We start from the raw sequence: 13,023 nt of genomic DNA, 5'->3' as shown, positions 1-13,023 counted from the left end.
GCATAGGCCACGTGGTCAGGGCTAGAGAGGAGCATGAGGAGAGAGGTTCTGGGGGCCGAGGACGGACTTCACAAGCCCAACTGCCCTGGGGCTGGGCCAGCTTCACTCCTTTCTCTGCCACTTCCCTGAGCAGGTGATGGCAAACCCCACGCTTGACGGCAGTGCTAGCTTCTAACCCTTCCGACCACTTCCTCTGTGCTGGGCTCTCTCCTGAGTGCTCTGAAGGCATTGTCCCATTAATCTTCCCAAAAATGAGGTGGGGGGGGGACAGAAGCTCTGATATCACCATCCTGTTTTACAAATGAAGAAACTGAGGCACAGAGAAGTTGAGCAACTTCCCTAAGGCCACACAGCTAGCATGGTGCATGTGCGAGCCTGAGGTCAGCAGAGGACCCTGGGGAACAGAAGGCTGAGTGTTCTAGAACATTCATTCCAGCCTTTCTGGAAACCATCAAGCCTGCCAGACACACTATGTGAGTCTGCAGAGCCAGCCACTCCTGCAAGGTCAAAACACATGAGTGAAACAGATTACTACAAGGACAACTGGATCCTTTCTAATTTACTCATTGTAAGAAAATAATGTCCAAACATCTCTGAGTACTTTATTATCGCTCACAAATTGGCGATGAGTCTGACAAACGACCCTCTGCCCCAGCTGTACACTCTTCTTAAACAGGAGGCAGCAGGCAGTGATGCGTGACCGAGGGACCCTAATGCAAAAGCCTGGGGTCCCCCCCACTCAGGGTCAGCCTGCAGGCTGGGAGGGCAGCTCCTGAGACTCTGGAAGAAGAATGATCAGTCCTCAGAAACTGCAGAGCTGACATGATGGGATGGGGGTGGGGGCCAGGGAGCCAGGGTACCGCACATCCGCGGCCACTCAGGCCCTAAGCAAGCATGGGGTGGGGGGCGAGGACCGCCACCACTAATGACCCAGGAAAGCTGCGTGGGGCTTCCAGCTCCCAGATTTATTCTCCTGGAATCCATTCCCCGACTGGCCATTCCGGGGTCATGTGTGACCCAGGCTTATCCCTGCCCGGGGTTCTCACTGTCCACTGTCTTGGGAGAAGGAAAGAGTGGCCGACAGTGTGGACCGGGCCCCAGGGGTCTGTGCGAGCCCAGAGATGCCTGGCCCAGCCTGAGAGTCGGGAAGGCTTCTTGGAGGCGGTGGTACCTCAAGTGGGTCTTGAAAGGAGAAGAGAGGCGATGAGGGGCACGGAGCGGGGTTTTGGCGCGGCGGGGACCGCAGAGGGTGGGTGAGAGCCCCACAGCCGGGCCGGCCTGCGGAGCGCGGCGCCCCTCCCCGCCCGGCACCCCCACCCGCCGCCGGTGAGGCCGCGCGCTGGTGTCGGGCGCCCCCTGGCGGCGCCCTGCGCGGTTCGGACTCGGGGGCGCGGGGTGGGGCGGGGATGGGGATGCTGCCTCGCCCACCCCGCGGCGGACTTCAGTAAATTCCGTTAGAATCAGAAGAGAACGAACTTTTACGTAGAAGAAAATGTCTTAGTATGTAATTTTGATACATTTGTCTTTTCAAGGCAGTCGTAAAATACTTTTAATTTTTTATTATTATTATTACTATCATTAGCATTATCATTATCTATGGAGGAAGGGTCCGACAAAGGTGAAAGTGCCCAGGGTCCAGGAAGGTCACACCGCGGCCGGGTCTGGGCCCGCCCTCTCTGACCCCGTCCTCCAAGGGGGATAACATGGTGGGTGTGAAGGTTGGGGAATTTGGGCGAGAGAAGATGGTAAGAAGAGCAGCGCCCCTGGAGTCAGCGCCATCCTTGACTCCCACTCCCTCTGCTGTCCCGGGGCAGACACCATGCGCCTTCTCTTTCAAACCGTGCAACGAAGAATACTGAACTCGTCCTGCGTGCCGGACTGCACCCCAAGACAGGGCGGCGGACGGGACAGAAGCGCTGTGCTGATGGAGGCCACCTTTTAGTGGGGACACAGTCAGTAAACCTAGGAAGGTCTGCCGGGTTCGGGGCGGTGAGGGCTCACGGGTGGCTGGAGCAGGTGAGGGAAGACAGAGAGGCGGGCCAGGTGCATTCTCACAGGTGGCTGGGGAAGGCCATGGGAGCTGGAGGAGGCACAGAGGGAAGCCCCGGGAGGCTGGGGAAGAGCATTCCGGGCAGAGGGCTGTGGAGATGAGGGAGGGGAGGGGTGATAGGCCGTGATGAGGTCATAGAGGGGCAGGGGGTGGAGGGTGGGGGCGCAGGGTCTTGTGGGCCCGGGGTGCCGAGGTGGGCCCCTCCTCACAGGAGAAGGGAGCTGCCCGAGGGCAGGGTCTGGCTCTCGGAAGCCACTCCTTTGCTGCTGGGTGGACGTCAGGCTGGCCGGAGGGTGCAAGCAGGGAACCCAGTTAGGAAGCCATGCAGTGGCCAAGGGTGGGGCATGTGTCCCCTCCTCTCCACCCGCCTGCCCTGGACCCCCTCTCTCCTAGGCCGCTGGGATCAACACCCCACAGGTCTTGCTGCTTCTGGCCCTTCCTCCATGTGGTAGCTCGGGAGGGACCAGGTGTGGACATGCATGTCCCAATGTGCCACCTCATTCCTTAGGGTTGTAAGGAAGCAAACCTAAGAGGAACAGTTACTGGAGCCCCTCCACTGTTTCTAAGTCAGGAAGTGCCTTGGAGCTTCCTGGAGACCAAAGCATGAAGAGAAATGGAGTCTGTTTGTTTTATTTGTTCAGTGCACAAGAATAGTAAGGAGTCAGAGGTGAGAGATTCCTCTGACTCCCCAAGATGCCAGGGGTCTCAAAGTTCCCCAGAGTGGACTTGGTTGAGCCACAAGAGCGCAGAGCTCTGGGCAAATTCTGAGTCACAAGATGGAACCTGTTTCTAGAGCCTCCAAGGGCTCACATTTCCTATCTGATCTTGGTAATTAACAGCTCGGAGGCAAAGAGGAGGTGTATCCTCAAGGAATCCTGGAATATCAGGACCCCTAGAAAGCATCAAGCCTACCTCCCCGTTACAGATGGGGAAACTGAGCAGGAAGCGAGGAAGGGATGTGGCCAAAGTCAGTTCTGCAAATATTTACCCACAGCTGGACTGACTCACGCACTGAGCTACAGATGTAAGGCCAATTCCCCCGCGTCCCCCAGGAAGAGGGGAGACGGGCGTGGGGGCAGAGAACTCGGCTCACATCACCTCCAGGACAGCCTGGCTCTGGGCTGTGCCTCACAGACTCAGCAACCTAACAAAGAAATAAAGGATAAAGGAGTCTTTGCATGGTTCCTGCTGCCCTCCTCACCCCCACCCCATCAGCCAGGCTCCTAGGATCGTCTGTAAAATGGGACAGTGACACTGCATATGATGCTGTGGTGTCCATCATGAATGAACGGAGCTATCACGGCTCTACGATAAAGCCCTACACCTGGTGTGTAAGGCTCGTCTCGGCCACCCCTGGCCACCCCTGGCCACCCCTGGACACAGCCCGACTGGAGGGCCTTTATTTGGCCACCTGACAAGGGTCTACAGGAGCAAATCTGCGTCACCCCTACTCAAACCCGGCCCAGCTCCCTGTCAGTTCTCCTGGGCCTTACCCCCAGCCCACAGAAGGTGATGCAGTGAGGAGAGAAACCGGGAGGGTCAGCCAGGCCAGGTCCAGAGGGGCCCGGTGGCCTCAGCTCCAGCCGCCTGCCACTATCCTGACAGGAGAGGCCAGACGCAGCCAGCCATTTGCCTTTTTCAAGTAAAGTCAGAAATACAGATTTAGAAAAAAATTGAAATCACTCCATTTTTGAGATTGGCAACTAACTCACATTTCTACTTTGTGTGCACAGATTTTTGAAGCACGATTGCCGTGCAATAAACCACACATGCTTGAAGTGTGCAACTTGATGAGTTTGGCACATATGTGAAGTTTGACATATGCAGTCACGCGCCACATAGGGACACTTTGGTCAACGATGGACCACGTACACGACAGTGGTCCCATAAGGTTAGTACCCTATAGCCTAGGTGTGTAGTAGGCTGTACCGTCCAGGTTTGTGTAAGTTCACTCTATGATGTTCGCACAATGACGAAATCACCTAACGACGCAGTTCTCAGAATGCGTCCCTGTCATTAAGCAACGCACGACTGTGTATGTATATATATCCGTGAGTCCAGCACCACAGTCAAGATAATGACCATTTCCATCACCCCCAGGAGTTTCCTCATGCCCCTCTGTAATCCATCCTTCTTCATCCCCCACTTCCACCCCACCCCCAGTCAACCAGTGGTCTGCTTCTGTCACTATAGATTTGATTGCATTTTTAGAATTTCCTATAAATGGAATCATACCGCATGTTCTCCTTTTTGCCCGGCTTCTTTGGCTCAGTATAATTATTTTGAGCTTCCTCCACATGGTACATGGATTGATGGTTCATTCCTTGTTATTGCTGAGCAGTATTCCATTGTAAGGGTATACAATTTGTGGATCTAGTCACCTGTTGGTGGACAGTGGGCTGTTTTCCTTTTTTCCTTTTAGCCATTTCACATAAAGCTACTATGAACGTTCACGTACAAGTCTCTGAGCTCGTGCTTTCATTTCTCCTGGGTGAATCCTAGGAGTGAAACTGTTGGGTCGCGTGGTAGGTGTATGTTTAACTTCTTAAGAAACTTCCAGAGACGGCCCAGTGGCACAAGGGTTAAGTGCGCATGTTCCTCTTTGGCGGTCCGGGGTTTCTCAGTTCGGATCCCGGGTGAGGACATGGCACCACTTGGCAAGCCATGCTGTGGTAGGCATCCCACATATAAAGTAGAGGAAGATGGGCACAGATGTTAGCTCAGGGCTCAGGGCCAGTCTTCCTCAGCAAAAAGAGAAGGATTGGCAGCAGATGTTAGCTCAGGGCTAATCTTCCTCAAAAAAAAAAAAGAAACTACCGAATTGTTTTCCAAAGTGGATGGACGTTTGTATTCCCACCAGCGGTGTACGAGGGCTCCAGTTCCTCCGAGTCCTCGCCGACACTTGGGATGGTCAGTCTGTTTATGGGCCATCCTGGTGTGTATGGTGGTACCACGTGATGATGTCACAGTCCCTAACGATGACTCATGCTTTGTCCATTAAAAAAACTGATTGTTTATCTTTTTATTGCCTAGTCATAAAGGTTCTTTTTCTATTCTGCGTCAGGCATTTTCAACAGGGGCAGTCTTGCCCCCAAGGGGGTGAAAATTGGTTAAAACACACTCTTTTTATGTAGAAAGCAGGGATATACATACGGTGCAGAAACCGATATCTGCGGTATTAAATTTTCATGGGGGTGATCAGGAAAAAAAATGCCTAAGATGGCTCCTTGAGGAAGGAAAAAAGGCTGAGAAACATCATTTTAGAAAGTGTGCAGGTCCTTTGTTAGATATATGTTTTGCAAAGAGCAAACTCTAAAAAATTTGGATAAAGTCCAATTTGTCAATTATTCCTTCTATAGTTTGTGGTTTTTGTATCCTGTTTTAGAAATCTTTGCCTAAGTCAAGTCACTAAGATTTTCTCTTACATTTTCTTCTAGAAGTTTCAGTTTTAACTATTCCATTTAGGTCTATGATTCACTTCATAGACCTAAAAAAATTAATTTTTGTATGTAGTGTGACATAAGAGTCAAAATTCATTTTTTTGCGTCTGGACAGCCAACTGATGCAATGCTATTTGTTGAAACTTTCCTTTCCCCACTGAATTGCTTTGCACTTTTGTCAAAAATCAGTTGACCATATATGTGTGCATCTACTTCTGAACTTTCAGTTTTGTTCCAACTAATTCAAACATTATTTATTTATTTATTTATTTTCTGCAGGGAAAGATTCACCCTGAGCTAACATCTGTTGCCAATCTTCCTCTTTTTTTTTTTTTCTCCCCAAAGCCCCAGTACATGGTTGTATATCCTGGTTTGTGAGTCATTCTAGTTCTTCTATGTGAGCCACCACCACAGCATGGCAAGTGATGGATGGGTGGTGTGGTTCTGTGAACAGGAACTGAACCTGGGCCGCCAAAGCGGTGAGCATGGACCTTTAACCACTAGGCCATCAGGGCTGGCTCTCGAATATTTTTAATATACTGTGTGGACCTTGAGAAGCCCATCTTAGGGCTACCTGCTATGGCTCCTGCCAGTCTTCTCACTTTGTCTCCCATGGGTCCTCCTTGCTGGCCCCTGGCCAGGTGTCTCCTGCCTCAAGGCCTCAGCTCCAGCTCCATCCTGGCTCCGAGATTCTCTCCTGGGCAGCGTCAGTCTCCTCCTCCTCGGGGAGGCCCCCTGCTGGCAGGCAGCCCAGCCTCCTCTCCCTGACGTCACTCCGTTGATTTGGTTCTAGGAGGTCGGCAGGCACCGGATCACAAGGGGCATAGGCGGAGGTGAGGAATTGGGGTTTATTCTACATGAGATGGGAACAGGGATGGTGGGATCTGACTTCGACTTTGGAGATGTCGCTCAGGCTGCTGTGTGGAGATGGACTGAAGGGAGCAGATGCAGACCCCAGCCAGTGCACAGGCCCCGTGGCCACTCATCCTGCCTGTGTCACCAGAGCCATGCTTCCCTTGAGAACAGTGCCAAGAAGCGAGAAGGAAGATGAGCCCTGGCCGGCCTCCCTTGGGGTCTCTGGTGGTAGGAATCGGGAAAGGTAGGGGCTGGCCCCGTCCCCCTGGGGTCATCTCCCTTGTCATCGACTCCCCTCTGGCCAGCAGGGGCTTGCAAACTCCTCTGATGACCGCACAGTCCTCGCACACCGGGTTCGCTCATTCATTCACTGACTAAATGCGTATTTATGGAGCACATAACGGTGGTTGAAGAGACGTGACCCTGCTCTCAGCCCTCCAGGCTGGTCAGGGAGTGAGAGAGTGGCCAAGAAATCACCCCCAGGAATGGGTCCTTGTGGATCCAGCTGGGCTCTCTGAAGGACAGGAGCAGGTTCAGGGCAGAAACAGGGTTTCCAAGAGATCAGATGAAACAAGAGTTGGACCTGGTTCTGGGGTTCCTGGGGGCCTCCCTGGGGAAGTGATGGCTGAACTGGATCAGAAAGATGAGAAGACTTTCCAGGTGGAGGAACCAGCAGACATGAAGGTCCCTCGGCTGGAAGGACAACGGCCTGTTGAGAAAGTGAAAGGCCAGTGGACGGGAGGGCAGGGCTGAGGGAGGGGGGCACGAAGGGGCCAGTGAGGCCTGTCACCTTCAGGCCAGGACTTGGGTCTGTATCCCAGGGCCCAGGAAACCATCGGTGCTAATAGGGGAAGTGACACGTTCACATTTGGATTTTTGAAAGATCACCCTGATCCTGATTTGACACCCAGCTGGAAAGAATGTTTTGGGGACAATAAGAGAAATTTGAATGTGAGTGAGGTTTAGAAAGGATGATCGTTCATTTCATTAGGGGTGATGATGATATTGTGGTTATGGAGAAAAATGTCCATTTAAAAAAATCCACGCACATATTGAAGCATTTAGGAGTGAGTGATCATCATGTCTGAAACTGACTTTAAAATATTAAAGAAAAGGACAAATGAAGAAAATTAGGTGAGATATCAACAATTGCTAAATCTAGCTGATAGGTACAAGAAATGTCCATTATACTATTCACTCTCTTTTTGGGTTTATTTGAAACATTTCATATTGAAGAGGAAAAAAAATAATAACAAAGAAAGAAGGGAACATAAATAGATCAATGATAGGTCAATGATAGATAGATAGATAGATAGATAGATAGGCAGACAGATAGACAGACAGATAGACAGACAGATAGAAAACATCAACTTTGGTTGTCCAGCAGAAGCTGGATTGGAGGGGCCAGGCCTCCCAGGCTGGGAGTCCTCAAAGAGAAGGCTGTTTGTGGTGGGAGAATTCTAAAATGATCACCAACGCCTTTGTATAATTTCCCCTGAGTGTGAGTGAGACCTATAGATATGATGGGATATTACTATAATGATGTTATATGGCAAAAGGGAATTTTGCAGGTGTAATTAAGTTTCCTAATCAGTTGAGTTCATCAAAAGGGAGATTATCCAGGGTGGGCCTGACCTAATCAGGTGAGCTCTTCAAAGGAGGAGTCCAGGGAAGTCAGACAGAGGCACTCCTGCGGCCCTGAAGACACAGCCTCTGTAAATTCTACAGCTGCAAGGAAATGCATTCTGCCCACAATGACGTGAGCTTGGAAAAGGACCCCGAGCCTCACATGAGACTCAGCCCTGGCCAGCACCAAGATTTCAGCCCATGAGACTCTGAGCAGAGAGCCCAGTTATGCTGGGCCTGAACTTCTGACTGACAGCAATTGTGAGAAGACAAGCCACCAAGTTTGTGATGGTTTGTTACGCAGCAACAGAAAACAAATGAAACTGGCTCAACACAAGGTTGACATAAGGGAAGCCATTTTGTAGAAAAGAGACCATGTTGTAATTTTGAATGACCTCTGACTACCTAACCCGGCTGGATTTGCACCCTCCAGGAGATCCACCTGTTCTGTAGATTTTATGACCCATGCTGGTGCATATACCTCCCAGCTGCGCTAAGACGATACCTTCATTCTTTTGAGTTCCTTAGGAATGTGATGACCCCCAAACAGAGAGTCTATACTGATAGCCATCATCAATGAAACTAAAAGGTCTGATGTGGCAACTCCCAGTCTGTAACACCAGAGGGTCAACATTCCTAACCCCCTCCCCTATAACCCACTGGCCTATATAACTGCTTCAAGATTCTGTGCCCCTTAAGATGGTTCTTTTGGACATTAGTCAGCCGTCTCCCCCCTTGCTGGTAAGCTGTAATAAAATGCCCTTTCTCTGCCACCATCTTGCCTCTTGACGATTGGCTTTTGTCTCGGGGCGAGCAGACAGATTAAGGGTTCGAGTCCCTTCGTGGTCATCAGATTTTGTGACCACACAAAGGGCACGATCTGCTGGGAGGCATATGCACAAGCAGGGGTCATAAAATCTACAGAGCATGTGGCTCTCCTGGAGGGTGCATATCCAGCTGGGTTAGTTAGAGGTCGTTCAAAGTTACAACATGGTCTCTTTTCTACAATATGGCTTCCCTTACGTCAACCTTGTGTTGAGCCTGTTTCACAAGTATATCATTAAAAGAGTTTTGGCGAAAGAACCGAAGGCTTGGATTAGGGTGGTGACAGTTGGGATGGGGTGGAGCAGAGGAACTTGAGAATACTTAGAAGATAAAACCACCAGATGGATTGGATGTGAGCGCGATAGGGACATGTGGGAAGACCCTAGATTTCTGGCTCGAGCAATTGTGAGGGGGCCCTGCAGGAGGAGGAGACCTGGGGACCAGGCTGAGGGGTCCTTTCAGGCATCAGTGAACTTGTCAAGCAGTCAGCTGGGTGCAGCAAAGGCGAGGGCTGGAGGTGAGGCAGCTGTGCACAGTCGTTGGGGTGTGATGGACGGTGGTGCCATGGGTGTGAGGAGTTGGGCCCCGGACGAGCCTCGAGGACCTGACTCTGAAAGTGCCAGAGGAGGCAGGGCTGGTGTCCTAAAAGTTGGGGAGGGGAGAGGCCTCAGGGTGAGGGGCAATGGGGTTCAGGCTGCACAGCACGTGGGCCACCAAGACCTGCCACTGCGACCTCTTCAATACGCTTGGACGCCGTGTCCTCCCCTCTCCCGTTCCCATGGCCACAACCCCAGCTCAGGACTCCCGGCCCCTCCTCCGATCCCCTGCAGCAGCCTCGTCCTCCTCCCAGGCCCGCCTGACTCCAGTCCCTGCCGATTCTCCACAGTCGTCCCCACACTCGATTAGGAGATGATGCCACCGCCAGGAGCCCTGGGGCAGCTCTGGGAGGATAGCAACCACATCTGACTCACCCGCCTGCCAGGCCCCCTGTGGGCGCCGGTGACAAAATTGCCGATACTACTGTGATCTGTGCTATTTCTGTGGTCCATAGCCTGCAATAGTAGTGGAAAGAACGCTAAATTTAAGTTAGAAGCAGTGAAAATAAAGAGGTGAATTTTTTCCACCCAAGTTCACAGACCTCCTGAATTCTCTCTGCAGACACCTACTCAAGAGGAAGGGCTCCAGCTCCATCCCATGAATCAGTGTACTCTGTGAGCAGAAGAGCATCGCCAAGGAGGAAGAAAAGATCCATAAACAGCGGCAGCAGAATCGACAGGGTCATTCTGGGTGCAGGAGGACAGATGGGGCTCCAGCAGGAGGACGACGTGCATCGCCAGCCAGCCTGCCTGCCTCCCTCCGGTGAGGGAGGGCCTGAGCTGAGTTTGAGGGTCAGAGGGCGTTCTAGGCAGAGGGCAGCACAGGCATGATCTCTGGGAGGTCACACTTCTCTGGGCCTCCATCTCCCATGTGTGCCCGGACCAGAGGCCTCCTGGATCCTGCCAAGAGCTCACACGCTGCTGTCTGTCTCATTTTCATCTCCAGTAAGGAGGCCCCTGACAGCCACTGTGCCATTGAAATGCACCCTCAGTTAAGTAAGGGCTCATGGTGTACGTCTGTTTGGGTCACAATCCAATGTGGCCCCTCAGTCCTCTCCCAAGATGTATCTACCCGAACCCGAGAATGTGCCTTATTTGGAAAAAGTCTTTGCAGATGTAATTAAGTTAAGGCCCCCAAGAAGAAAGCCTCCTGGGTTTAGGGTGGGCCCTAAATCCGTTGTCAAGTCTCCTTCTAGGAGAGAAGCGAAGGGAGGTCTGATTTCTGTGAGGGGACAGGAATGCCTCTCAGCAGGCTTCAGCAGGACGGCGAGCGTGCTGGCTCCTGTAACGGAAAGACTGGGCTTCACTTTCCATCCCTCGGCCCCACTCTCCTCTGTGTGGGCTCCGTTCTCAGCCAGGCCACCCCTCCTGCTACCAAGGTGGCTGCCACCAGCTGTCCTCATAGCAGCCCGCCGCAGAGACAACCAGAGTCCCGAGATTGGGTCTGATTAGACCAGACCTGGACCAATCGCTGAGGCCAGAGAGATGCTTTGCTCTGATGGGCCAGGCCCAGCTCGAGTGCTCACCCACAGGGACTGAAATGGGGGCTGAGTGGGACCTGGGGGAAACATCCAGGCCCGTGGGGAGAAGAAGATGGAATGGATGCTTCACCCACGAAAGTAGCAGAAGCCAGTACAGCAGGTTGAATTGTGGCCCCTAAGGCCCCACCAAAGATACGTTTACCCAGAACCTGAGAACGTGAGAGACCTTATTTGGAAAAAGTCTTAGCAGATGTAACACAGTTAAGGCTCTCAAGATGAAAGCATCCTGGATTTGGGGTGGGCCCTAAATCCAATGTCGAGCATCCTTATAGGAAAGAGGCGGAGGAAGATTTGGGCCACAGAGAGGCCGGGGAGGAGGCCATGGAGCAGAAGCTGGATGCTGCAGCCCAAGCCAAGGAGCCCCCAGAAGCTGGAAGAGGTAAGGAAGGGTCCTCCCCCAGAGCCCCGGAGGGCTGGCGACCCTGAAGACGCCTTGATTTCTGATTTCTGGCCTCTAGAGCGGCGAGGGAATAATTTTCTGTTGTAAACTACCCGGGTGTGGTCATTTGTTACGGCAGGCGCAGGAAACTCACACGCCCATGTCTGTCTCGTTTATGAGGCCCCATAAGCAGCATCTGGTTGTGACTCCAAAGGGTTGAGATCCCATACAGTGGCTGGGCCTCAAAACATGCCAAAACATTCTCTCTAATCCAGCCCCTTTCCTGCCGCTCCCAAGATGCACCACTGCTGCCAACACCACCATTGCACCAAAGGGACAGCTGTTGGGGTCTAAACATCTGGCAATGAGCCTTCACATAGTAAGTGCTAGATAAATCTATCAATACGACTAAAGTGAGATCAAAATATACAAACACAGGCACTGCCTTCTTCTCAAGGTGTGCGGGCACCCTGGCTGTGTGTCCTTGAGTAAGCTACTTGGCATCTCTGAGCCTGTTTTCTCACCTGTAAAATGGGGAGGATAATGGCACAACCATGCAGTTAATGTGAGGATTAAATGAGCCGGATGCAAAGAACTCAGCATGTGCTGGGTGTTTAAGAAATGCGTCTCCCTTTTCTATTCCCTCCCCGACTCGAAGTAGAAGACAGTTGTTAATTTTCTTCCTTTCCTTCAACATTTACCTTCCAGGTGCAGGCCCATGCTGGGGGCTGGGAAGACAGGCCCATCCTCAGGCCCTTGTTGGCCTGAGTCGCTCTGCCCACATCATCTCAAACACAAACGGACCCTCATCAATTGTAAGCTTTTTCTAAAAAAAAAAAATTCTGAATGGATTTTTGTAGTTTTGAGACAGGAACCATCGGTAAGGCCCTGGGCCTAACAAGATAAGGCCCCTAACCAATCAGGAAGCTAGGAGAATCAGACCGAGGCCCCCAAGATCCCCATCCCACGGCCTCCGGACTTCCCCCCGCTTACTCACGGCCCTAGCGCCTAGGAGTCCACTGAAGGTGACCCCCGCCGCGTTAGCATAGTAAAAATCACACCCAGGGTGGAGAGCTAGCGTGTTAATGATACATGCGTCGCATGAGGTCGCATGCTACGTGAAAGCACAGGCACCTCTGCATGCCGTGACAAGGGCCTCCTCCCCAGCCTTCGCCTCATAAAAGCCCCACAGTCCCGCTCCCTCATGAGCCAGTCACCTCCCCCTTTCCTTTCCGCCCCGGCTCCCCTCTGCCTCCCCTGTGCACAAGCTAATCAACTTTTACTTTCTACTCCCCGCTTTGTTGTCGCTCTTGATTTCTACCCTGGCGGACAATAAGAACCCAATGTGCCAGTAACATCCTTGCCCTTGAATTCCTTGGCTACCTGACTCTGCTTGGCTGACCTCGGAGAGGATACCTAACTTCTCTGTGCCTCACTGGCTCATCTGTAAAAGAGGGATAACGGTGTTCCTAAGTCGCAGAAGTCAGTGTCGGCCTTTACAAAAGTCATAAAACGACGACCAGCACAGAGTCAGTCCCACATACATTTGCTAATTAAGATAAAATACCAGGAACCTGTACTTTCTGACTTCTTATCTACTACCCAGCGTTCTCAGAATTCTTGCTCCGTGAGAAAGTCTAACCCACAGAGTTCTCAAACGGACTGAAACTTTTACAAATTCCAAATAAAAAATAAAGATGACGTAACGTTA

The 13,023-nt window shown here is 51.8% G+C and overlaps 1 long non-coding RNA gene across 2 annotated transcripts; it reads left to right on the top strand.

The window, feature by feature from the left end:
* The first annotated feature begins 1,369 nt into the window (after positions 1-1,369).
* Positions 1,370-13,023, top strand: LOC103544807 (uncharacterized). 2 transcript variants are annotated; one of them, XR_011534690.1, is made up of 7 exons: positions 1,370-1,500; positions 3,784-3,941; positions 9,955-10,155; positions 11,206-11,312; positions 11,588-11,691; positions 12,021-12,127; positions 12,650-13,023. It is a non-coding gene; the product is annotated as an uncharacterized lncRNA (long non-coding RNA). The 2 variants fall into 2 exon arrangements; XR_011534689.1 differs by lacking the exon at positions 11,588-11,691 and having other exon boundaries at positions 1,379-1,500.

The sequence above is a fragment of the Equus przewalskii genome, chromosome 29, assembly GCF_037783145.1.
Source record: "Equus przewalskii isolate Varuska chromosome 29, EquPr2, whole genome shotgun sequence".
In the NCBI taxonomy this organism is placed as follows: Eukaryota; Metazoa; Chordata; class Mammalia; order Perissodactyla; family Equidae; genus Equus; species Equus przewalskii.
Note: the sequence above shows the minus strand (reverse complement) of the source record. Positions and strands in the feature narration are given on the sequence as shown.